The sequence below is a fragment of the Hylobates moloch genome, unplaced genomic scaffold (genome assembly GCF_009828535.3).
Source record: "Hylobates moloch isolate HMO894 unplaced genomic scaffold, HMol_V3 SCAFFOLD_4, whole genome shotgun sequence".
In the NCBI taxonomy this organism is placed as follows: Eukaryota; Metazoa; Chordata; class Mammalia; order Primates; family Hylobatidae; genus Hylobates; species Hylobates moloch.
The window spans coordinates 52283124-52310869 of record NW_026652279.1 but is presented as its reverse complement, the minus strand read 5'-3'; the positions used below and the strand labels follow the sequence as shown (position 1 = coordinate 52310869).

At 39.3% G+C, this 27746-nt stretch overlaps 1 long non-coding RNA gene across 1 annotated transcript in view; it reads left to right on the top strand.

The window, feature by feature from the left end:
- Positions 1 to 27746, top strand: part of LOC116466321 (uncharacterized) — a 74209-nt gene that overhangs the window by 29353 nt on the left and 17110 nt on the right. The window contains exons 3-4 of the long non-coding RNA XR_004247496.1: positions 9354 to 9399; positions 26442 to 26481. This is a non-coding gene — a long non-coding RNA (uncharacterized LOC116466321). The remainder of the gene's footprint in view (positions 1 to 9353; positions 9400 to 26441; positions 26482 to 27746) is intronic.

The following is a 27746-nucleotide window of genomic DNA, read 5'->3' as shown; positions in this document are numbered from 1 at the left end:
AAATACACAATTATGTAAAAATTATTTAAGAACAACTATGGTAAGGTTTTAGTGTATTTATCTAGAAATAACTAAAAAATTGTTGATTGATTGAGAATTGTCGCTGTCTACAAACTCTGTTTCTATTAGGCATTGACCTTTACTACTTTTTTTTTTTTTTTTTTTGAGACGGAATCTCCCTCTGTCGCCAGTCTGGAATACAGTGGCGTGATCTCGGCTCACTGCAACCTCTGCCTCCCAGGTTCAAGCAATTCTCCTGCCTCAGCCTCCTGAGTAGCTGGGACTACAGGCATGCCCCACCACACCCAGCTAATTTTTGCATTTTTAGTAGAGACAGAATTTCACCATATTGGCCAGGTGACCTTGACTACTATAAAAGGGCTCTCAGTTTATTTTATTTTTTTTTAGAGATGAGGTCCTGCTTTGTCACCCAGGCTGGAGCGCAGTGGTGTCATTATAGATCACTACAGCCTTGAACGTCTGGGCTCAAATGATCTTCTTGCCTCAGCCTCTTGGTAGCTGGGGCTCCTCAATTTAAATTAGGTATGTAGGAGTGGGGAAAAGATGAATGGTAGAGCAGGGGGAGAGAAAAAAAGGAATAACATTTCTTCTTTAGTTCTATATAACTCTACTTGAATGTAACCTCCTTGCAGGAGGAATTATCCTATTCCCTTCCACAATCCTCCACTAGCCTGTGTCCCCAGCACCTGAGCTAGCGTCTAGTGAGCATTATAAAACAAAACCAAACACCACATAAAATCTTTCTGGATTTTCCTTTTAGATTGTTTCTAATTTTGTGAGGAATTTAATGATTTTTAAAATCGTTCTTCTACAGTCATTTTTGTTTTGTTGCCTTTTTTCCTTCAACCAATTAAATGCTTCAGGTGTCCAAACTGGAGTGGCTGAAAATTATCATAGAGCTGCCCCTTTCATCATCCCATTTCCTTCTTTCTTCCCCTTTTGGTCTTTGCTATGGTGTGAATGTTGGAGTCCTTCAAAAATTCCTATGTTGGAACCTAATATCCAGTGTGATAGTATTAAGAGGTGGGTCCTTTTGGGAAGCGATGAAGTAGTAAAGCCTCAGCTCTCATGAATAGGACTGGTACCCTTATAAAAGAGTTAATAGGGAATTTCCTTGCCCTTTCTGCCATGTATGGACACAGCAAGAGGTGCAGTCTGTGAGGAATAGGCTCTCACCTGACATCAAATCTTTGGCACCTTGATCTTGGACTTCCCAGCCTTCAGAACTATGAAAAATAAATTTCTATTGTTTACAAATTACCCAGTCTAAGGTATTTTGTTATAGTAGGCTGAACAGGCTGAGACAGTCTTTTTTCTTATTTTCCCCATTAAGTTTGAGGGAGGAGATGAGGAAGGAAACAGATAGATGGTCAGGGTTCTGAAGTTTATAATTCCAGTTCTTTTTTCTTTAATTTCCTTTATCTTCCCATCAAGCTGTGAATCCACAGCTGACTTTTCCCTTCATTTGCATTTCTTACATTTTAAGGCTATTTCCAAATTCTCAATATTTATCTCCTTCTACTCTAAAATTTTGGCTCACTTTTCTTTGAAGAGCAGGTCAACATAAAAGAAAACTAAAAGTCAACCTTGATGTCATTGGTTGCAAAGTGTATGTCCTGCTTGATTCACATCATATTCTTATCACATTCTTTTAATCAACTTAACATTTTGGGGAAAGTCCCTATAGGAATTTTCTTCTGTACTTTTCAGCTTTGTGGTAATTATCAATGTAGACATTAAACTAGACTTACAGAAAATCTATATTTATTCCAATAAGAACACCTTTATTTTGTTTGGATAAGCCATTGCTCTCTGGTGTTAAAATATACTCAAAGTAATTACACCATTTAAAGTTAATTTTGGCTCCACTTTAGAATCAAATCTGAGATTGGATTCATGTTTTCAATAACTTCACTCCTGAAGCTTTGCATTTTTTAGTAAGTGTGGAGATCCATTTAGGAGGTTGAGCTTCTTGTTCATAACTGGTTTTGAATTGTTCATGGGCACAATAATCATTAGGAACAATAATCATAAGCAGTTATAAGTGCCAGAATGATAACTGCTTCCTTTCCTACTGCTATTGTAAGAAAATATTATGAACTGAGTTGCTCAATGCCACACAGTTTTTTTCTGTTACAATTCTGGAGTCAAAAGTCCAAAAATCAAGCTGGGCAGGCTAAAGTCAGCAGGGCCATGTTCCTTTTTGAGGCTCTGGGGGAGAATTTGTTTCCTTGTCTTTTCTATCTTTTATTGGCTGCCCGTATCCCTTGACTCCTGCCCCTTTCCCTGCATCACTCTGACCTCTATTTCTGTTGTCACTTCTTATCTCTGCCTTCGACCTCTTTCCTCTGCCTTTTAAGAATCCTTGTGATTACACTGGGCCGCCTGGATAATCCAGGATAATCCCTCCCTGCCAAGATGCTTAGTTTAATCATAACTGCACAGTTCCTTTTACCGTGTAAGGTAACATTCATAGGTTCTGGGGATGCAGAAGTGGGTACCTTCGGGGACCATTATTGTGCCTAGCCACATTGACTTTAAGTTAAACAAGAAAACAGCACATCGAGTTCAGAGCCCCATGTGATGTCACTAGGGCTCCCTCTCTCTCCTATGTGTTCTTTTGTGTTGGTCTCCTTTTCAGGCAAGATCTTCCTATAAAGTGAAAAAAAATGGTCACTAGAAAACATGACCTAAAATTCTATCAGTGCCTCATTCTCAAAAGTTTCAGGGATGACTCTCTTTGTCAGAGTTTATATTTTCATGCTCCTTCTGTAGACAATCTGCAATCTCCGACTCTTATTTGGCGGCCTTAATTGAGGAGGGGAGCAAGTTTATCCTTACTTAAGCCCCATGAACTTAACTGTGAAGAACAGGTGGTTTGCCTGATGAAAATTGATCTGCTTTTACCAGAAGAAGAGAAAATGGGATATTGTGTAGAAAAACTAATGTTCATTCAGTACATACTCCTTAGGATGGGGGGATCTATGTGTTTTCTTTGAAAGGTTTATGATTCACAGAACACTTTAAAGCCCAAGAAACTTTATTATCAGGCTCACAAAATTGATCTAATTCCTCTAGAAAGACCCAGCATTGATTCCTCTGGGTGAAAGGCAGTAATTCATTATCAATCATCATTGTCAGGGTGCACACATGATTTAGGTGCTTTGCCATTCCCCTGCTAGGCACTAATGAAAGTAGCTAAACATGGGAATTTCTCTATGCTTTGTCTATAAAGCATTGCTCAGAAGACACGGGTTACTTCAAAAAAGATTTCTTCTTATTCACAGTAACAAAAATGCATTCCCCTCACACCTCGCCCATATAAAAAGTGAAAAATAAAAATAAAACTTTATAGATAAGGCTAAATTTCAATAGATAACCTTCTCCTACTTCATAATGTTCCCCTTCTGATTCCACAGCCATAAGCTGGGTTTTCAGACATTGTTCTGAACATATAAACTAGGTTATATGTAGGTTACTTTGAAAGCCTTAAATGATATGATGTTTACCCTATATTAGAAGTTATGCTTTATTTGATTATAATTGATTCAATCTTCTATTAGAAGTTATAATCAATCCTATTACCTGTTCTGTCATGTAAGTTTCTACAATGAAGAAAAGTTTTCTTGTCTTCAGTTACTTGGGGAATGAGAAAGAAAACACAGTTTGTTTGTTATATAACCATTCCAGATACTTGATCAGATTGACTTTCACTTGTATCTGGGCAAAGCTCATACTAATTCTTTTAGTTTTTCCCTCTAGGTCAACTTTTCTAATTCTTTCATTATCTTTGGTTGGGGAAATGTCAAAGATACTTTTAGACAAGTAGGTAATTTATTAAAACATTTTCATTTCTAAAATTTTAACCATATACAAACCCACATATAAGCTACACAAGGTGACTCTTATATATCTATTCTTCAGTTTCAGTACTTACCAACTCATGACTAAATTATTTTAAAACAAATCTCAGACAAAAATTTAATTATAAAGATAATTATTTATAAAAAAAATACTATTGACCAAGGAGGGTGGAGCAAGATGGCTGCATAGAAGCCTCCACTAATTACCCTCCTGACAAAAAACACCAAATTTAACAACTATCTCCACAAAAAAACACCTTGTTAAGAACCAACAATCAGGTTAATGATCACAATACCTGGTTTTAACGTCATATCACTGAAAGGCACTGAAGAGGGTAGGAAAGACAGTCTTGAATTGCCTGCACAACCCTTTCCTCATCTCTTGCAGTGGCAATGTGGCACAAAGATGGGTGTCACGTGGGGTGTGCTTGGCGGAGGGAGACTGCAGCAATTGTGGGACTTTGCATTGGAACTCGGGGCTGCCAACACCAGGCAGAACTCAGCCAAAACCCACAGAGGAAGCATTTAGACTAGCACTAGCCAGAGGGGAATCGCCCATTCCAATAGTCAGAACTTAAGTTTCAGCAAGCTTTGCCATTGTGGGCTAAGAGGCTCTGGGGTCCCAAATAAACCTGAAAGGTAGTCTAGGTTGCAGTTCCAGGCAAGACTCTAATTCCTAGGCAAACTCCAGTGCTGAGCTGGGTTTGGAGCCAGTGGACTTGGGGGACACCCAGCTTGTGAGTCACAAGCTAGAGTGGATAAGGGAGTACTTGCATCACCCCTCCCCTCAACCCCAGGCAGCACAGCTCACAGCTCCAAAAGAGACCCCTTCCTTGCACTTGAGGAGAGGGGAGGGAAAAGTAAAGAGGACTTTGTCTTGCAACATGGAAACCAGTTCGGCCACAGTAGGACAGGGCATCAAGCAGAGTTGTGAGGTTCCCCATTTCAGGCCCTAGCTCCCAGATAACTTTTCTTTTCTCTTTTCTTCTCTTTTCATTTCTTTTATTTCTTTTCTTTCCCTTTCCTTATTTCTTTCCTTTTTCTTTCCTCTTTCCTTCCTTTTTTTCTTTTTGAATATACCATTGAGCCTTTTTTTTTTTGGACAGAGTCTGGCTCTCTGGCTCTGTCACTGTCCCCCAGGCTGGAGTGCAGTGGCACGATCTCGGCTCACTGCAACCTCTGCCTCCCAGGTTCAAGTGATTCTCCTGTCTCAGCTTCCCAAGTAACTGGGATTACAGGTGCCCACCACCACAAAAAATACAATTTTTTTGAACTTTTAGTAGAGATGGGGTTTCACCATGTTGGTCAGGCTGGTCTTAAACTCCTGACCTCAAGTTATCCACCTGCTTCGGCCTCCCAAAGTGCTGGGATTACAGATGTGAGCCACTGAGCCCAGCCACCATAGAGCTTTAATTATGATTCAGCATTCAAAATTGCATTTACAGACAAATGTTCAGTTATTAGTGGAAGGAATGTATCTATAATTATGGGCCCAAGGTTCTGAAAACTTCATACCCTGCCCCATCAGCAGCAAGCAAAATGAAATAGGTGGTTTTTGTTAAAGAAAAAGTTCTTTTTTAAAAATTTATTTATTTATTTATTTATTTTGAGATGGCATCTCGCTCTGTTGCCCAGGCTGGAGTGTGGTGGCATGATCTCAGCTCACTGCAACCTCCGCCTCCCAGGTTCAAGCGATTCTCCTGCCTCAGCCTCCTGAATAGCTCAGATTACAGGCATGTGCCACCATGCCTGGCTAATTTTTGTATTTTTAGTAGAGACGGGGTTTCACCATATTGGCTGGGCTGGTCTCGAACTCCTGACCTCGTGATCTGCCTGCCTCTGCCTCCCAAAGTGCTGGAATTACAGGCATGAGCCACTGTGCCTGGCCAAAAATTTATTTTTTACTTCAATAGATTTTTAGGGAGCAGGTCGCATTTGATTACATGAATAAGGTTTTTAGTGATAATTTCTGAGATTTTAGTACACTTATCACCGAGCAGTGTACACTGTACCAAGTGTGTAGTCCCTGATGACATTTCTAGACACAGCTTGTGCTAGAAGGAAACCCGCTGCCTTAAAGGGAAGGACCCAGTTGTGGCAGAATTCATCACCTGCTGACTAAAGAGCTCTTGAGTCCTGAATAATCAGCAGTAACCAGGTAGTGCATAGTGTGAGCCTTGGGTGATAGTGCATAGTGTGAGCCTTGGGTGAGACTCTGAGATGTGCTGGCTTCAGGTGTGACCCAGCATATTCACAACTGTAGTGGCTATAAGGAAAAACTTCTGCTTGAGAAAAGTAGAGGGAAGAATAAAGGGGACTTTGTCTTGCAGTTTAGGTACCAGCTCAGTCACAATGGGGAAGAACACCAAGTGGGCCCTTGGGGTCCCCGATTCCAGGTCTTGGCTCTTGGATGGCATTTTTAGACCTACCTTGGGCCAGAGGGCAGCCCACTGCCCTGAAGAGTGAGTCCCAGGCCTGGTAGCATTTCACACAAGCTGACTGAAGAGCCCTTGGGCCTTAAATGAACATCAGCAATACTCTCCATGGGCCTTGGGGGTGGTGGATATGGAGACAGACTTCCCTGGTTGGAGAAGCAGGAGTGGGGAGGGAAAAGGACTTTGTCTTGTGGTTTTGGTGCCAACTTAGCTACAGCAGAATAGAGTACCAGGTAGATTTTTAAGGTTTACAACACAAGGCCCTTGATCCTGGACTGCAACTCTGGACCTGCCAGGGCCCAGGGGAACTTACCACTCTGAAGAGAAGAACACAGACTGGCTGGTTTTGCCATCTGCTGGTTGTAGAGCCCTAGGGCCTTGAGCAAACATAGGCAGTAGCCAGTTAGTGGTTACAGTGGGCCTTAGGAAGACCTAGTACCGTGCTGGCTTCAGGTCAGATCCAGCATAGTCCCAGTGGTGGTGGCCCCAGGGATGCTTGTGTCAGTGCTTCCCCAGCCTCAGGCAGCTCAGCACAGAGAGAGGGACTCCATCAGTTTGAGAGAAATAAGGGAAGAGAACAAGGTCTCTGCTTGGTAACCCACAGAATTCTCTTTTAAAATAATTATTTTTTTATTTGTTTGAGACAGAGTCTCATTCTATCTCCCAGGCTGGAGTATAATGGCATGATCTCAGCTCATTGCAACCTCCATCTCCTGGGCTCAAGTTATCTTTCTGCCTCAACCTTCCAAGTAGATAGGACTTAAGGGTACACACTACCATGCCTGGCTAATTTTTGTATTGTTTTGTGGAGATGAGGTTTTACTATGTTGCTCAGGCTGGTCTTGAACTCCTGGGCTCAAGCAATCCACCTGCTCAGCCTCCCAAAGTGCTGGAATTGCAGGTGTGAGCTACTGAGCCTGGCCTCAGAGAATTCTTCTGGCTCTTATCCAATACCACCTAGGCAGTACCTCTACAAATCTGTAAGAACCACAGCATTCCTGGGCTTGCAGTGCCCCCTAATGCAGATACAGCTACAGTAACTAGAAACTTAGATTACAAAAGCAAAGTCCCTTTGAATAGATGAAAAACCTTCCCGAGAAAGAACGGTACAAACAAGCCCAGACCGTGAAGACTGCAATACCTAACTTTTCGACGTCTAGACACTGACAAACATCCACAGACATCAAGATTGTCTAGGAAAACATGACCTCACCAAACGAACTAAATAAGGCACCAGGAGCCAGCCCTGGAGAGACAGAGATATGTGACTTTTAAGACTGAGAATTCAAAATAACTTTTGAGGAAACTAAGAAATTCAAGATAACACAGAGAAAAAATTCAGAATCCTATTAGATAGATTTAACAAAGAAATTACAGTAATAAAAATAAACAGAAATTCTGGAGTGGAAAAATGCAATTGACTTACTGGAGGATGCATCAGAGTCTCTTAATAGCAGAATGGATCAAACAGAAGAAAGAATTAGTGAGCTTGAAAGCAGGCTACTTGAAAGTACACGGTTAGGCCGGGCGCGGTGGCTCACGCTTGTAATCCCAGCACTTAGGGAGGCCGAGGCAGGCGGATCACGAGGTCAGGAGATCGAGACCATGGTGAAACCCCGTCTCTACTAAAAATACAAAAAATTAGCCGGGCGTGGTGGCGGGCGCCTGTAGTCCCAGCTACTCAGAGAGGCTGAGGCAGGAGAATGGCGTGAGCCCGGGAGCCGGAGCTTGCAGTGAGCTGAGATCGCGCCACTGCACTCCAGCCTGGGCGACAGAGCAAGACTCTGTCTCAAAAAAAAAAAAAAAAAAAAAAAAAGTTATCCTTCTCACAAAACACTGTTATCACTGTATTAGTCTGTTTTCATGCTGCTGGTAAAGACATACGTGAGACTGGGCAATTTAAAAAAGAAAGAGATTTAGTGGACTCACAGTTCCACGTGACTGGGGAGGCCTCACAGTCATTTTGGAAGGCAAAAGTCACATCTCACATGGCAGCAGACAAGAGAAGAGAGCTTGTGCAGGGAGACTCCCGTTTTTAAACCATCAGATCTCGTGAGACCCACTCACTGTCACAAGAACAGCTTGTGAAAGACCTGACTCTGAGGCAGAGTTCTTCCGTGGATTTAACCACCTCCCACCAGGTCCCTCCCACAACACATGGGAATTTAAGATGAGATTTGGGTGGGGACACAGCCAAACCACATCAATTACTAATAAAAATAACTCCTTAAAGAAATAATTTATCTAGTAAATATTTAAAATCTCTTTCTTATCTCCTTCTTTAAAAAAATTTTTTTGAACAAATAAGGTTGCCCTCCCTTAGTTGATCTAACTCTTACATGTCTTTTAATTAGTAGATTCCCCGCTTCTTCATCTTCCTTTTTCCCCTCCCTTTATTTATTTATTTATTTATTTATTTATTTCCTTGCAAATTATTTGTGGAAGCAACTGGTTGTTTGTCCTGCAGAGATTCTGAGAGATTATATTTTGCTGATTGTATCAACTATTTGACTTATTCTTTTATCTACAGATTTTCTCTGCATTGATTAGAGCTATGTTCAGCTTATTATTTTTCTTTTGGTAAGAGAAAATTGTGGTGTTACCAGAAACCTTCTGGGGACTTACCAATATAGTGAAAAAAATTAATGTAATTTACTTTGCCACAAGCAGAAATATTGAGGAAAAATATTTAGAAATATGAATACAATCATTCTACTTGCAAGGTAAATACATTTATCTCAAAGTGGACACAGCCTGCACAAGTTGATCTTGGAAATGTTCCTTGCCTTTAATTATTTCCTGTTTATCTAAAGCCCTGTTCTTGATATATTCCTCTTCTAAAAAACCTATGTAAAAATCAGTCATACAAAATAACACATATATGACATAATAAACTTTAAGAATAATAAAACATCCACCCCTATGCGTATGCTTATATTCTTAAATAAGAATAATAAAACATCCACCCCTATGCCAGTATCTTTGATGTTCCTTGGTGTCCTTCCCTAATTCCATCCTTTTTATTCTCTGTCAGATGTTTATTATTCCCTTGCTTTTCTTCATAATTTCATCACATAAATGTGAGTTTTAAAATAATATATTTAAAATTTTTCTTGTTTACCAAAACTTTATGTAAATGATATAATATATGTGTCAATTATATATGATTTTTCTGTGACTTGCTTTTTTTGCTCAGTAGTATGCCTTTTTGATTTACCTAGGTTAGGGTTTCTCAACCTCCACACTACTGAAATTTTGGACTGGATGATTCTTTGTTGTAAGAGGCTGTCCTGTGCATCATAGGATGTTAGGTGCATAACTAGTCTCTAGCCATTAGATGCCAGTGACTTGACCCTAGCTGTGGCAATGACAAGTTTGTCCAGATATTGCCAAATGTCACCTGGGTGTTTGAGTTTGTGTGGGGGTGGCAGATTCCCTCCGTTGAAAAGCATTGGTCTATGTTGCTGTGTATGGACGAATTTCATTCAATTTCACTGATACAGATCATTTTATTAATATTACCTGAATATACACCTGTTGATTTATCCATTCTTCTGTTGATGAAATTTGCATTTTCCCAAGGTTTAGCTATTACAAACCATGCTATTGTGAATGTATCTATGCATAGCCCCTGGTACATGTGTACTATAATTCTTCTAGGGGTGCATATCTAAGGATAAAAATATTGGCTTATGAAGTTTACACATCTTCAACTTCAAAGATTAGGCAAAAATATTTTATAGCTTTCTCTTTTTTTAAATTTACAGACAAGACAGACACACACACACGCACACATTTCCTAATCTCTTGTTTTATAAATATTATAACACAGGACAATAGTATGCATGCACCCAATAGAAACAAACATGTTGGTAAAGTCAGAGTTTCTTTTCTAAGATGCTAGAAGATGATCAGTTTAGTTTAGCATTTCTGGAACTCAAAATCTCACATCTATCTCCCCTTAAATTGTGGTGTGGGAAATAATACCACGGATGGAGCAAAAAAGAATTGTGAAGCTCTAAAATTTTTCTTCGTTTATTCAGTATGTAATTGCTGATCCTCTGCTATCTGCTTGGCACTGTCAGAGTCATCACGGTGAGTAAAACACCATCCCTTCCTCAAGAAACTCATATTAGTCAGCTAGAAATATATTAACGATTAAATTTAAAATAACAAGATATGAACAAAGGAAAAGGGCCAGAAGAGTACAAATGAAGTGCCAAATTCCGTTAAAAGGGTAAAGAATAACTTCACTGAAGAGTGGCATTCATTCATTCATTCATTCAACACATATTTATTGTGTTCTTACTGTGCTCCTGGCACCGTTTTGGGACTGTGAATATGCTGCCATGTGAACAAAGCAGTCACACTCTCATGGAGCTGACATTCTCGTTGGGGGGAGACAGACAGTAAGCAAACACAAATCACCCTGAGGTAGAACTCAGCTAGGCGTGTTTGGGGAGTAGGAAGGTTAATAGGAGAGCTGGGCTTTGAAGGGTCTCTAGGAGTTTTTGTGGTGGTTGTAGGGAATACTGGTAGCAGGAATATCACGTAGAAGCACAGAATATCCAAGAGTAGGGAATAGGGGGTTGTTCTGGCTTCTTAGGTATGTGGAAAAGGCAAAGGATAGGAAGGGTTTTCTGGGAGAAGAGATGGGATTGAAAGAGGAGATGGGGTATAGAATGCCTATTGTTAAAAAAAAAAACCTTCAAACATGCCACAAAAGTAGAGGAAATACTATACTGAACCCCTGTATCTCAATTGCCTAGATTTTATAATTATCAAGAATTTGCCCCCTTCCTTCTTCTATCCTCCTTTCTTCTTCTCCTCCTCGTCTTCTTTTTTGCTAAAATATTTAAAGCAAATCTCAGACATTATGTAATTTCCCTAACATAACTCAGAATGTATTTCTAGAGTTACATGAATTTTTGAAAATATAACCATAACGTCATTATCACATTTGCCAAATTTAATGAAATTTCCTTGAAACATTCAATAGCCAACCTATATTCAAATTTAGCACATTGTCTCAACCAATTTTTTAACTGATTGATGTATTCAAATGAATATCTAAATGAGTTCTACCATTTGTATTTGGCTATTAAGTCTTTATTTTATTTATTTATTTTCTTTTGAGACAGGGTCTCACTCTGTTGCCCAGGTTGGAGTGCAGTGGCATGATCATGGCTTCACAGCTCACTGCAGCCTTGACCGCCTGGGCTCAAGAAATCCTCCCACCTCAGCCTCCTGAGTGGCTGGGAATACAGGTGGATGCCACCGCCATGCCTGGCTAATTTTTGTATTTTTTTGTAGAGACAGGATTTTGCTATTTTACCCAGGCTGGTCTTGAACTCTTGGGCTCAAGTGATCTGCCCACCTGGACCTCCCAAAATGTTGGGATTACAGGCGTGAGCCACTGTGCCTGGCCTAAATCTTTAATCTTTTAAAAATTTATTTTGACATGGAACTCATTAGAACTAAAGATTTGAGTAGATTTAGGTCTGTCATTTTTGGTTTGGCTCTGTGTCCCCACCCAAATCTTATGTTGAATTGTAATCCCCACATGTTAGGGGAGGGGCCTGGTGGGAGGTGACTGGATCATGGGGGCAGATTTCCCTTTTGCTGGTCTTGTGATAGTGAGTGAATTTTCACGAGATCTAATCATTTAAACGTGTAGTACCTCCCCCTTCTCTTTCTCTCTCCTGCTGCCATCTAAGACGTGCCTTGCTTCCCCTTTACCTTCTACCATAATTGTAAGTTTCCTGAGGCCTCCTTAGCCATGCAGAACTGTGAGTCAATGAAACCTCTTTTCTTTATAAATTACCCAGTCTCAGGCAGTTCTTTATAGCAGTGTGAAAACAGACTATTCATAAGTGACACTTCATAAATGGTCTTGGATGACACATCACAAGTGGTCTTGGATGCTGCATATGTTTCATGTCATGAAGCGTATATTTTTGGTTGCCCTGCTTTAATGATGCAAAGATTAATCATTGAAATTCACAGGGTGACGCTGTTTCCCTCATATATAAGTTCACCATGGAGCTTTCATTTATTTTTTTCACCAGCTGTTTTTTTAAGCTATAAACATTTTGTAGAGAAGTTTCATTCTTTAGTTATATCCCTTTGGTTATCCAAAATAAACTTCACAAAAAAGGTTAGATAATTTCTCAATTCTTTCCCTAAAGTTCTACCTTAGAAAGAGTGTTTGGGGTCTCAGTTACTGCCAGTGGTGACCAGTGTTCTGCCTTTCTCTCTCATACACATTAAAAACTCATGTGTTTTTATATATTCATGTGTATGAACCAATACCGTTATTATCAAACTGTTTTTCAATGGTGATAATAATGAGCTGCTCTGGGATTTGAGAAAAGAATGATACGAATTTCAAGAAAATAGGAAATTACTAGGTAGAAGAAGTTAAAACTCTGCATACAAAAATGCTGAGATGGAACTGAGGGAATTGGTCATCTCTCTTTATCACCAATAGAACTGCACTGAGACTCTCTATACAATCAAAGATGTTTAAGCTCCAGGTAATGCCTAGTGGCTTTCACAGGTGATTTAATACAACATAGTTAAATCATAAGAGAAACATAACGTTGTCCTTTGGGGTTGATTCTGAGGAAGAAATAGGGAATACAATAAAGATAGTGAAGGGAAAGCTGAAGTGCTATATACTAAAAAAATGGGGATTAAAGTTCTGCCCAGATATTCTACCACCCACTACAGTCTAATACAAAATTCCATTTCCAAATGAAATGATTCATATACAGGCCACTGGAGTAATGAAGAATACTTCCTTTGAGTAATACAACATAGACCATTAGATCCTAGACATCATATTCTGAATTTCTCATTTCACCAATGTGGAAACCGAAGCTACAAGATATTGTTAATAATAATTCACACAATAAAAGGACAATTTTCCTGAAAAATTATCTCTACTAGATTTTTCCCATCAGCATAAAAGGTGCTGTTATTTCTCTTCTCTTAAAACACATACACATACCTTTTAATTCTAGTTCTCCCCATAGGTTTATAGATATACTGGAAACAGTTCCTGGGTTCTGACGTCCTAATTCTATACCTAATATTCCCTTTTGCTTCACCACTTGTCTGTCTAATGCAAACCTCAAACTTAACATGGCCATAATAGAACTCTTAATCTTTCTCCCCAGTCTTCACATCCATCTCTTCACACTCTAGCGACAACATCATTCTTGCAGTTGCTTAGCCCAAATACATTTGGGTTATCCTTGGCTCTTCCTCACTTCATATCTTTTCCACTGAGCAACTCTGCACTATGTACCTTTCCAATATTCTAGAAACGTTTTGCCACCTTTGCTATAACCATCCTGGTCTGAGCACCATCATTTCTCACTGCAATTGAAAAGCCTGTTAACACATTCTCTCTATCCATTACAGTCTAGTTTCAACACAGCTGTCAGTGATCTTTACAAAAGTCATATTCTTTCACTGCTTTGCTCAAGAGTCTCTAATGACCTCCTACCTCACACTGAGTAAAAGGCAAAGTCATTATAATGATCTACGAGGCCCTGTTTTATCTGACTCTTGTTACTTTTCTGACCTCATCTGCTTCTCTCCCCATCTGATTACTGTCCTTTGGCCACACTTACCTCCCTGCTTATCCTAGACTGCTTGCTCCTTCTTCTTGCACACGTTCACTCCTCTATCTCTGGTTCTTTTTCTTCAAATACCTGGTTGGATGTCTTCCATACTTCTCTTGTCCTCATCCATTCCCTACTCAGTGAAGCCCTACCTGATTGCTCTGTTTAAAATCTTCATCCCCTATCTCCTATCAATAGTTAGCTCTCTCTTCTGCTTTAGTTTTTTTTCCATTAAATTTATCATTTTTTGCTACATAAAACTCAAAAAAATGAAATCAATAATCAACTGAAAAAAATCCACTGATATGGCAGCTTTATGTGGTTAAATAAAGAATTTGTTTACTTGTTGTATTTCCCACTGGAATGTAAACTCTGTACTTCTCATTAGTGACTGGTATAAAATAAGCATTCAATAACTGTTGGCTGAATTAAATACCTAGGAATACGTTAAACAAAGGAGGTGAAAGATCTCTACAAGGAAAACTACAAAACACTGATGAAAGAATTCATAGATGACACAAACAAACAGGAAAAAATCCTATGCTTATGAATTGGAAGCATCAATATCATTAAAGTGACAATAGTGCCCAGTGCAATCTACAGATTCAATGCAATCCTTATAAAGTTACTAATGTCCAAAATTGACAAATGGGATCTAATTAAACTAAAGAGCTTCTGCACAGCAAAAGAAACCACCATCAGAGTGAACAGGCAACCTACAGAATGGGAGAAAATTTTCGCAACCTACTCATCTGACAAAGGGCTAATATCCAGAATCTACAATGAACTCAAACAAATTTACAAGAAAAAAGCAAACAACCCCATCAAAAAGTGGGCAAAGGATGTGAAGAGACACTTCTCAAAAGAAGACATTTATGCAGCCAAAAAACACATGAAAAAATGCTCATCATCACTGGCCATCAGGGAAATGCAAATAAAAACCACAATGAGATTATCATGTCACACCAGTTAGAATGGCAAACATTAAAAAGTCAGGAAACAACAGGTGCTGGAGAGGATGTGGAGAAACAGGAACACTTTTACACTGTTGGTGGGACTGTAAACTAGCTCAACCATTGTGGAAGTCAGTGTGGCGATTCCTCAGGGATCTAGAACTAGAAATACCACTTGACCCAGCCATCCCATTACTGGGTATGTACCCAAAGGATTATAAATCATGCTGCTATAAAGACACATGCACATGTATGTTTATTGCGGCACTATTCACAATAGCAAAGACTTGGAACCAACCGAAATGTCCAACAATGATAGACTGGATTAAGAAAATGTGGCACATATACACCATGGAATACTATGCAGCCATAAAAAAGAATGAGTTCATGTCCTTTGTAGGGACATGGATGAAGCTGGAAACCATCATTCTCAGCAAACTATCGCAAGGACAAAAAACCAGACACTGCATGTTCTCACTCATAGATGGGAATTGAACAATGAGAACACATGGACACAGGAAGGGGAACATCACACACTGGGGCCTGTTGTGGTGTGGGGGGAGGAGGGAGGGATAGCATTAGGAGATATACCTAATATTAAATGACGAGTTAATGGGTGCAGTACACCAACATGGCACATGTATACATATGTAACAAACCTGCACATTGTGCACATGTACCCTAAAACTTAAAGTATAATAAAAAAAATAAAGTTACTAGTATCATTCTTCATAGAATTAGAAAAAATTATTCTAAAGTTTATATGAAACCAAAAAAGGGCCAGAATAGCAAAAGCAGTACTAAGCAAAAAGAATAAAGCCAGAGCATCACATTACCTGACTTCAGATTATACTACAAGGCTGTAGTTACTAAAACAGCATGGTGTTATTCAAAAATAGACACATAGATCAATGAAACAGTACAGAGAACCTGGAAATAAAGCCACATATCTACAGTCAGCTGATTTTTCACAATGTCAACAAAAACAATTACAAAAGGACACCTTATTCAATAAATGGTGCTGGGAAGATTGGCAGAAGAATAAAACTGGACCCCTATCTCTCACCATATACAAAAATTATTCAAGATGGATTAAAGGCCTAAATGTAAGATCTGAAACTATAAAAATTCTAGAAGAAAACTGAGGAAAAACTCCTAGACATTGGCCTGTGCAAAGAATTTATGACTAAGATCCCCAAAACAAATGCAACAAAAACAAAGAGAAACGGAATTTAAAAAGCTTCTGCACAGCAAAATAAATAATCAATAGAGTAAACAGAAAACCTACAGAATTGGGGAGAATATTTGCAAATTATGCCTCTGACAAAGGACTAATATGCAGAGTCTACAAGGAACTCGGTTAACAACAACAACAACAACAAGAAGAAACAACAAAACCAATAATCCCCTTAAAAAAGAACAAAGAATGAGAATAGGCATTTCTCAAAAGAAAACATACAAACATCCAACAAACATGAAAAAATACTCGACATTAATCATCAGAGAAATGCAAATTAAAACCACAATGAGGTATCATCTCACATCAGTCAGAATGGCTACTATTAAAAAGTCAAAAACAACAGATGTTGGCATGGATGCAGAAAAAAGTGAAACTTCATACACTGTTAATGAGAATGTAAATTAGTACAACATCTGTGAAAAACAGGATGGCAATTTCTCAAAGAACTAAATATAGAACTGCCATTTTACCTAGCAATGCCTCTGGATATCTACCCAAAAAAAGAAGTTATTATATAAAAAGACTCCTGCACTTTTATGTTTACTGTGGTGCTATTCACAACAGCAAAGTCATGGAATCAACCTAAGGGTCTATCAACATATGATTGGATAAGGAAATGTAATATATATATATATACACACCATGGAATACTATGTAGTTGTAAAAAAGAATGAAATCATGTCCTTTGCAGCAACATGGATGGAGCTAGAGGCCATTATCCTAAGTGAATTTATATGGAAACAGAAGATCAAACACCGCATGTTCTCACTTTTAAGTGGGAGCTAAACAATGGGCACACAAGGAAACAAAGATGGAAATAATAGATACTGGGGACTCCAAAAAAGGAAGAGGTTGAGAGTGGGGGTGAGGGTTAAAAGGTTACTTATTACAATGTGCACTATTTGGGTGAGGGGTATACTGGAAGCCCAAACCTCATCATTATGCAATATATCCGTGTAACAAATTTGCACATGTACCCCTCAATCCAAATTTAAAAAAAATCAAAAACCAAATTTTTGGCTAAATGGCCGAATGAATAAATGGCCAATCTGGAGACTTCTATGTAGAAAAGAAAGAATATAAATTCAGTAGTAAAGCTGGACATAATTCATATTGAGACTTTTTGATAAATGATTTGAATACCTTGGAAACAAGAGATTCTTGTCCTGAAGTAACCTATTTTATTTTCTTCAAGACTATGGCATCTTTCTCATTATCTGACTTTTAAAGAATTAATTCTCCAAAGTTTATGGGTTTAGATGTCAGTGAGGGATGGATTTCAGATGCTGGGGCAGAGTGCTGGTTCGCTTATTAAATCCATTCACTTCTTGTTCCATTGCAATAGAGCCCTGATTTTAAACAGTGAGGCAAAGTGTACAGCTAAGACACCAAATTTTATAGCTATTGATAACTAGACTTAGCCAATGAAATATAAGTGGAAGATGTTTCCAAGAGCTCTTTAAGTCAAGCTACCTTGGCTGGAAACATTCTGTTTGCATTTCTCCTCCGCTCCCCCTTTTTTCCAATCTAAAGTTCAACAAATATTTCCAGGAGTTTCAGTAATCCTACTGAATTAGGATGTAACTTGAGGATGAAAGCCTTTTCTCAAGTGGCAAAATACAAAGATGAAATAAATATGGTCTAATGATTGATGTCACAGAGCTGCCATTCACATTCTGGAGTGTCTACATCTGGACATCTCTTTTATGCAAAAAAAGCCATATATTTTTCTCAGCTACTGTTTTTGATTTTTGTTTTGAGACAGGGTCTCGTTCTGTAACACAGGCTGGAGTGCAGTGGCATGATCATGGCTTACTGTGGCCTTGACCTCCCCAGACTCAGGTGATCCTCCCGCTTCAGTCTCCTGAGTAGTTGGCACTATAGGTGCATACCACCACACTCGGTGATATGGTTTGGCTGTGTCCCCACCCAAATTTCATCTTGAATTGTAGTTCCCACAATCCTCCAGTGTCGTGGGAGGGACCCTGTTGGAGGCAATTGAATCATGCGAGTGGGTTTACCCATGCTATTCTCACGATAGTGAATAAGTCTCATGAGATCTGATGATTTTATAAAGGGCAGTTCCCCTGCACATGCTCTCTTGCCTGCCGCTGTGTAAGATGTGCCTTTCTTCCCTTTTGGCCTAACACTATGATTGTGAGGTCTTCCCAGCCATGTGGAACTGTGAGTCCATTAAACTTCTTTTTCTTTATAAATTACCCAGTCTTGGGTATTCTTTCATAGTATGAAAATGGACCAATACAGTAAATTGGTACTGGTCGAGTGGGATGCTGCTGTAAAGATACACAACAATGTGGAAATGACTTTGGAACTGGGTAACAGGCAGAGGTTGGAGCAATTTGGAGGGCTCAGTAGAAGATAGGAAAATATGCAAAAGTTTGGAACTTTCTAGAGTCTTGGAGGACTCAGAAGACAGGAAGATGTGGGAAAGTATGGAACTTCCTAGAGACTTGTTGAGTGGCTTTGACTAAAATGCTGATAGTGATATGAACAATAAAGTCCAGGCTGAGTGGTCTCAGATGAAGATGAAGAACTTGTTGGGAACTGGAGTAAAGGTCACTCTTGCTATGCAAAGAAACTGGTGTCATTTTGCCCTTGCCCTAGAGATCTGTGGAACTTTGAACTTGAGAGAGATGATTTGGCATATCTGGTGGAAGAAAGTCTAAGCAGCAAAGTGTTCAAGAGGAAGCAGAACATAAAAGTTTGAAAAATTTGCAGCCTGACAATGCAGTAGAAAAGAAAAACCTATTTTCTGGGGAGAAGTTCAAGCTGGTAGCAGAAATTTGCATAAGTAATGAGGAGCCAAACGCTAATCACCAAGACAATGGGGAAAATGTCTGCAGGACATATCAGAGACCTTTGTGGCAGTCCCTCCCATTACAGGCCCAGAGGCCTAGGAGGAAAAAAGGGTTTCCTGGGCTGGGTCTGAGGCCCCCCTGCTACATGCAGCCTCAGGACTTGGTGCCCTGTGTCCCAGCTGCTTTAGCTGTGGCTAAAAGGGGCCAAGGTACAGCTCAGGCTGTGGCTTTGGAGGGTGCAAGCCCCAAGCCTTGACAGCTTCCACATGGTACTGGTCCTGTGGGTGGGCAGAAGACAAGAATTGAGGTTTGGGAACCTCCACCTAGATTTCAGAGGGTGTATGGAAATGCCTGGATCTTGAGGCAGAAATTTGCTGCAGGGGCAGTATGAACATCGAGGACCTCTGCTAAGACAGTGCAGAAGGGAAGTGTGAGGGGGGAGCCCCCAAACAGAGTCCCCAATGGGGCACTGCCTAGTGGAGCTGTGAGAAGAGGGTCACTGTTCTCCAGACCCCAAAATGATAGATCCACCCACAGCTTGCACTATGCACCCGGAAAATCTGCAAACACTCAATGCCAGCCCATGAAAGCAGCCATGAGGGGGACTGTGCCCTGCAAAGCTACAGGGGTGGAGCTGCCCAAGACCGTGGAAACCTATCTCTTGCATCAGCGTGACCTGGATGTGAAACATGGAGTCAAAGGAGATCATTTTGGAGCTTTTGGATCATTTTGGAGCTTTAAGATTTGACTGCTCCTCTGGATTTCAGACTTGTGTGGGGCCTATAGCTCCTTTGTTTTTGCCAATTTCTCCCATTTGGAATGGTTGTATTTACCCAATGTTTGTACCCCCACTGTTATCTAGGAAGTAACTAACTTGCTTTTGCTTTTTCAGGCTCATAGGTTGAAGACATTTGCCTTGTCTCAGATGAGACTTTAGATTGTGGACTTTTGAGTTAATGCTGAAATGGGAAGGGCCAGGGGTAGAATGTGGTGGTTTGGTTGTGTCCCCACCCAAATCTCATTTTGAATTGTAGCTCTCATAATCCCCACATGTTGTGGGAGGGACCTGGTGAGAGGTAACTGAATCATGAGGGCAGGTTTTTCCATTCTATTCTTATAATAGTGAATAAGTCTCATGATATCTGATAGTTTTGTGAAGGGCAGTTCTCCTGCACACACTCTTTTGCCTGCTGCCATGTAAGATGTGCCTTTCCTACTCCTTTGTCTTCCACCATGATCATGAGGCCTTCCCAGCCATGTCGAACTGCGGGTGTATTAAACCTCTTTGTAAATTATCCACTCTTGGGTATTTCCTGATAGCAGTATGCAAATGGACTAATACACCTGCCTATTTTTTTTTGTATTTTTTGTAGAGATGGGGTTTCTCCATATTGCCCAGGCTGATCTGGAACTTCTGGGCTCGGTGATTGGCTTGCCTTGGCCTCCCAAAGTGCTAGATTACAGGAGTGAACCACCATTGGTTTAATATGTTTATTGTCTTTTTTTCTTTTTTTTTTTTAAATAGTGTGAGGCAGCTGTGTTAACTCACAGCTGCTTGCAGCTCTTTATTTTATTTTTTATTTTTAAATTTTTTTGTTATTTAGTTTTTATTTCATAATCATAAACTTAACTCTGCAATCCAGCTAGGTATGGAAGGGAACAAGGAAAACAGGGAACACAAAGGGAACTGAAGCGAGAGCACAAAGATTCTAGGATACTTTGAGCAAATGGGGTGGAGGGATGCTTGCTTGAGCCACAGAAAGAATGGGCTGGTGGTTAAGATGAAACACAAGTCAAACTTATTAGAGTTGTCCACAGTCTGCAATAGTGATCTCCTTGCTGGTTTTGCCATTTCTGGACCCAAAGTGCTCTATGGCTTCCACAATATTCTTGCCTTCTTTTACCTTGCTGAAGCCCACTTATTTGCCATCTAGCCACTGTCTTGGCAGCACAGATGAAAAACTGAGAACCATTGGTGTTGGGTCCACCAGTTTCCATGGACAAGATGCCAGGACCTGTATGCTTTAGGATGAAGTTCTCATCATCAAATTTCTCCCCACAGATGGATTTGCCACCAGTGCCATTATGGCATGTGAACTTGCCACACTGACACATAAACCCTGGAATAATTCTGTGAAAGAAGGAACCCTTATAACCAAATCCTTTCTCTCCAGTGCACAAGTTTTCTGCTGTCTTTGGAATCTTGCAGACAAGATTCCAAAGGAGACGTGACCCAAGGGCTCGCCATCAACGGCGATGTCGAAAAACATGGTGAGGTTGACCATGGCTGGTAGTATGGGGCTCCCAGTGGTGGTGGTGTCTGCAAAGCCTGCAGTTCTTAACAAAAAGAATGGTGTCATGTTAACAAGAAAATTCAGAAGGTGTACCTAACAGAAAATATGAAACATTTAGAAGAAATTCTACCTTACCTATTTTTGTACATAAGTCATACCTAATACTAAAATATCTCATGAAAATGGTTGGAGAAACTCCTAATTACAGATAAGTTTCTAACTTATATATGAAAAGATCAATTTATGGCATAGCTTCTATTCTTTTTCTTTTTCTTTTTTTTTTTTTTTGAGACAGAGTCTCGCTCTATCGCCCAGGCTGGAGTGCAATGGCGCAATCTCGGCTCACTGCAAGCTCTGCCTCCCGGGTTCACGCCATTCTCCTGCCTCAGCCTCTCCGAGTAGCTGGGACTACAGGCGCCTGCCACCACGCCCGGCTAATTTTTTGTATTTTTAGTAGAGACGGGGTTTCACTGTGGTCTCGATCTCCTGACCTCGTGATCCGCCCGCCTCGGCCTCCCAAAGTGCTGGGATTACAAGCGTGAGCCACCGCGCCCGGCTATTCTTTTTCTTTTCACAGCTTTATTGATGTATGTTTTATATAGCATAAAATTCATCCATTTTAAGTGTACAATTCAATTTAGTATATTCACAGAGTTGTGCTACCATTTCCAATTTAATTTTAGATTTTTTTTTTTTTTTGAGATGGAATTTCGCTCTTGTTGCCCAGGCTGGAGTAAAATGGCGTGATCTTGGCTCACTACAACCTCTGCCTCCCAGGTTAAAGCGATTCTCCTGCCTCAGCCTCCTGAGTAGCTGGGATTACAGGCATGTACCACCATGCCCAGCTAATTTTGTATTTTTAGTAGAGATGGGGTTTCTCCAACACTCTGAAGATAAACTGTATACCCTTTACAAACCTATTTTCCGTTTCTCACCCTTACCTTTAAACCCTTTGCCTCCAGCCCTGGACCTAGCCATAGCTCCTGACGAGGACTAATTTACTTTTCGTCTGTATGGATTTGCCTATTCTGGACATTTTACATACACAAGTCCATATCATATGTAGTATTTTTGTGTCTGACTTCTTTTTCTTAGAATATATTTTCAAGGTTTATCCATGTAGAATGTAACAATACTTCATTTTTTATGGCCAAATAATATTCCACTATATGGACATATGACATTTTGTTTGCCTATTCACCTGCTAATGGATTCTCAGGTCGTTTCTGCATTTTGGCTATTACAAATAATGCTGTGATTGTTCATGCATAAGTCTCTGTGTGGACAAGTGCTTTCATTTCTCTTGGGAGTTTTCATTTGTCATAGGAGTGGATTTGCTGGTCATATGGTTTAACATTTTGTTTATGTTTAACATTTTGAAAAATTGCCAAATTGTTTTCCAAAGTGGCTTCGCTGTTTTACAATCTCAACAGCAATGTATGAGGGTTCCCATTTTCTACATTCTCTACAACACTTGTTATTATTTCTCTCTCTCTTTTTTTTTAAATAGTCATCCTAGTGAGATTGAAATGTAATCCCACTGTTGTTTTGATTTGCATTTATCTAATGACTAATGATATTGAGCATCTTTTTGTGTGTTTATTGGCCATTTATGTATCTTCTTTGGAGAAATGTTTATTTAATCCCTTTGCTCATTTTTTAAATTGGGTTATTTATTTTCCTATTGTTGAGTTGCATTTTTATATATTCTAGATGATTGCTTTATCAGATATATGATTTAGAAGTATATTCTTTGATTCTATGGGTTGTCTTTTCAATTTTTTTTCTGTCCCAACTTTTATTTTAAGTTCAAGGGGGTATATGTGCAGGTCTGTTACATGGGTAAATTGTGTGTCATGGGGGTTTAGTGTACAGATAATTTTGTCACTCAAGTAATCAGCATAATACCCGATAATTGGTTTTTTAGTCTTCTGCCTCCTCCCACACTCCACCTTCAAATAGGCCCCGGTGGCTATTATTCCCTTCTTTGTGCCCATGTGTACTCAATGTTTACCTCCTACTCATAAATGAGAATATGTGGTATTTTGGTTTCTATTCCTGCAATTATTCACTTAAGATTACAGCCTCCATCTCCATCTATGTTGCTGAGAACACCATGATCTCATTTTTATAGCTATGTAGTATTCCATGGTGTATATATACCACATTTTCTTTATCTAGTCTGCTGTTGATGGGCATCTAGGTGGATTCCATGTCTTTGCTATTGTGGGTAATGCAGTGAACATATGCATGCATGTGTCTTTATGGTAGAACAATTTATATTCCATTGGGTATATACCCAATAATGGAATTGCTGGGTCAAATGGTACTTCTATTTTAAGTTCTTTAAAAAATCCCCAGACTGCTTTCCATAGTGGCTGAACTAATTTACATTCCCACCAGCAGTATATAAGCATTCCCTTTTCTCCTAGGATCTTTATAGTTTTAGGTTTTACATTTAAGTCTTCAATCCATTTTGAGTTGATTTTTGTATATGGTGAAAGGTAGGGGTCCAGTTTCAGTCTTCTGCATATTCTTAGCCAGTTATCCCAGCAGCATTTATTAAATAGGGAGTCCTTTCCCAATTGCTTTTGTTGGCTTTATCCAAGATCAGATAGTTTTAGGTGTGTGGCCTTATTTCTGGATTTTCTAGCCTGTTCCAGTGGTCTATGTGTCTATTTTTGTACCAGTCCCATGCTGTTTTAGTTACTGTAGCCTTGTAGTATAGTTTGAAGTTGGGTAGTGTGATGCCTCTGGGTTTATTCTTTTTTCTTAGAATTGCTTTGGCTATTCAGGCTCTTTTTTGGTTGCAAATGAATGTTAGAATTTTTTTTACCCAAATTCTGTGAACACGTCATTGGTAGTTTGATAAGAATAGCATTAAATCTGTAAATAGCTTTGGCAGTATGGCCATTTTAACAATATTGATTCTCCTATCCATGAGTATGTACTGTTTTTCCATTTGTTTGTGTAATCTCTGATTTTTTTAAGCAGTGTTTTGTAATTTTCATTTTAGAGATCTTTCACCTCTCTGGTTAGCTGTATTGCTAGATGTTTTATTCTTTTGTGGCTACGGTGAGTGGGATTGCATTCTTTTTTTGTTTTTTGAGACGGAGTCCCACTCTGTCACCCAGGCTGGAGTGCAGTGGTGCAATCTTGGCTCACTGCAACCTCTGACTCCTGGGTTCAAGTGATTCTCTTGCCTCAGCCTCCCAAGCAGCTGGGATTACAGGCGGACCACGAAGCCCAGCTAATTTTTTGGTATTTTTATTAGAGATGGGGTTCGCCATGTTGGCCAGGCTGGTCTCGAACTCCTGACCTCAGGTAATCCACCTGCCTTGGCCTCCCAAAGTGCTGAGATTACAGGCATGAGCCACCATGCCCAGCCAGGGATTGCATTCTTGATTTGTCTCTCAGCTTGGATGTTATTGATTGGCATACAGAAATGCTACTGATTTTTGTACATTGATTTTGTATATTAAAATTTTACTGTAGTTGGTTATAAGATCTAGAAGCCTGTGGGCAGAGACCATCAGGTTTTCTAAGTATAGTATCATATCCTTTGACTTCCTCTGTTCCTATTTGGATGCTTTTATTTTTAATGGAATTTCATTCTTGTTGCCCAGGCTAGAATGCAATGGCATGATCTGGGCTTACTGCAATCTCCACCCACCAGGTTCAAGAGATTCTCCTGCCTCAGCCTCCCAAGTAGCTGGGATTATAGGCACACACCACCACGCCCGGCTAATTTTTGTACTTTTAGTAGAGATGGGGTTTCACCGTGTTGACCAGCTGGTCTCGAACTCCAGACCTCAGGTGATCCACCTGCCTTGGCCTCCCAAAGTGCTGGAATTACAGGCATGAGCCACCGCGCCCAGCCTGGATGCTTTTTATTTCTTTATCTTGCCTCATTGCTCTGACTAGGACTTCTTTTCTTCTCTTTTTACATTTTTTTATTAAAAAAAAATAGAGACAAGAGCTCACTATGTTGCCCAGGCTGGTCTCAAACTCCTGAGCTCAAGTGATCCTCCTGCCTCAGCCTCCCAAAGTGTTGGGATTATAGGCATGAGCCGCTGTCACTGGCCAGGAGTTCCTCTTTTCAGTTTTGTATGCACAAAAGTTCTACATCTTAATGAAGCTTAATTTATCTATTTTTTTTTGTTTCATGTGCTTTTGGTGTTTTATCTAGGAAATCAGCCATTGCCTACTCCAATGTCTCAAAGATTTACTCCTATGTTTTCCTTTAGGTGTTTTATAATTTTACCTCTTACATTTAGATCTATTAGCTATTTTGCATTAATATTTGTGTATATCATGAGGCAGAGATGTCCAGACTCATTCTTTTTCATGTGGATATCCAGTTGTCTGAACACCACTTTTGAAAATACTCTAATTTTCCCACTGAATTGTTTTTATATACTTGTCAGAAATCAATTGACAATAAATGTGAGAGTTTATGTATGGACTCCTAATTCTATTCCATTGATTTTTATGTCTATTTCTTTGTCAGTATTGCACTGTCTTGATTACTGTAGCTTTATATTGTGCAAAAGCAATTGCGGTTTTTGCCATTATTTTCAATTGTAAAACCCGCAATTACTTTTGCATCAACCTAATAGTAGGTTTGGAAATCAGGAAGTGTGTCTTCTAACTTTGTTATTTTTCAATATTCTTTTGGCTATTCTTGATCCCTTGCATTCCCATATAAATTTTAGTGATGGCTTGTCAATTTTTGAATTAAAAAACAGTTGGATTTTGATAGATATTTTGTTGAATTTGTAGATTAATTTGGGGAGTATTGCTATCTTAACAATTTAAGTTTTGTGCTTCATGAATATGGAATGTCTGTTTATTTAGTTCTTGTTCAGTTTCTTTCAACAGTATTTGTAGTGCTCAGTGTACAAGGCTTGTGATTTTTTTTTGTTAAAATTTTCCTAGGTATTTTATGTGCTGCTAATATAAATGGGATCATTTTAAAATTTCATTTTCAGATTATCCATTACTTGTAGAAGAAATGCAATTGATTTTTGTATATTGACCTTGTATCCTGGTAAGTTTTTGAACTCATTTATTAGTTCTACAAGCTTTAAAATCTCATTCCTTAGAGTTTTCTATATACAAATACAGATAGCTTGCAAATAAAGATAGTTTCATATCTTCTTTTTCAATCTTTTTTCTTGCACAGTTGCTTTCCTAAAACCTCAAGAACAATGTGGATTAAAGTAGTAAGTGCAGACATCCTTATCTTGTTCCTGTTCTTAGAGAAATGGCACTCAGTTTTTCTTCATTAAGCATGATATTAGCTGTGGTTTTCCATAGATACCCCTAATCAGACTGCGAATATTCCTTTTTATTTCTAATTTTTTAAATGTGTTTTTATCATGAAAATATGTTGGATTTTTTCAACTGTGTTTTCTTTTTTCTTTTCTTTTTTTTTCTGGAGACAGGGTCTTGTTCTGTCACCTAGGTTGGAATGCAGTGGCTTCATCATGACTCACCACAATGTCAACACCTGAATAAAGTTGGAACTTTAGGCACATGCCACTACGTCTGGTTAATTTTTATATATTTTTGTACAGTCAGGGTCTTGCCATGGTTGCCTAGGCTGGTCTCGAACTCCTGGGCTCAAGCTACGTACTGACTTTGGCCTCCCAAAGTGCTGTGATTATAGGCATGAGCCACTGCACCCAGCTGAACTGCTTTTTCTATGTCTATTGAGAAAATAATGTTTTTTATTTTCTGTTTTTCTACTAATATGGTATACTACATTGATTGATTTTTGTAGCCTAAACCACCAGGCTTATTCCCGGGATAAATCCACCTTGGTCGTGATTCTTTTATATTTTGCTGAATATAGCTTGCTAGTATTTTGGTGATAAATTTTGTGTCTATATTTATAAGGGGAATTGGTTCATTGCTTTCATAATCCTTTTTGTAAAACTTTTTTTGTTTTTCTTTATGAAACAGGGTCTCCCTTCCTCACCCAGGCTGAAGTGCAGTGGTGCAACTTCGGCTCATTGCAACTTCCGCCTCCTGGGTTCAAGTGATTCTCTTGCTTCAGCCTCCAGCGTAGCTGTGTGCCACCATGCCTGGCTAATTTTTGCATTTTTAGTAGAGGTAGGTTTTTGCCATGTTGACGAGGCTGGTATTAAACTTCTGGTCTCAAGTGATCTGTCCGCCTTGTTCTCTCAAAGTGTTGGGATTACAGGAGTGAGCCACTGCGCCCGGTAGAAAACATTAAAAAAACTTTTTGAAAAAAATTCAGACTTAATAAAAGGACATAGAATCCCCGTACACTTTTCATGCAGATCCATCAAATGTTAGCACCTAAACATACTTCCTTTCGCATTATCTATCTAATTTATGTGTGTGTGTGATTTTTTTTTCTCAAATCACAATTTGAGCCAATTTGGACACTTTTAATGTTACAGATATGCCCAGCTATCTTCCACATTGGAAACATCTATTTATATAGGCATCTTTCTTTTTC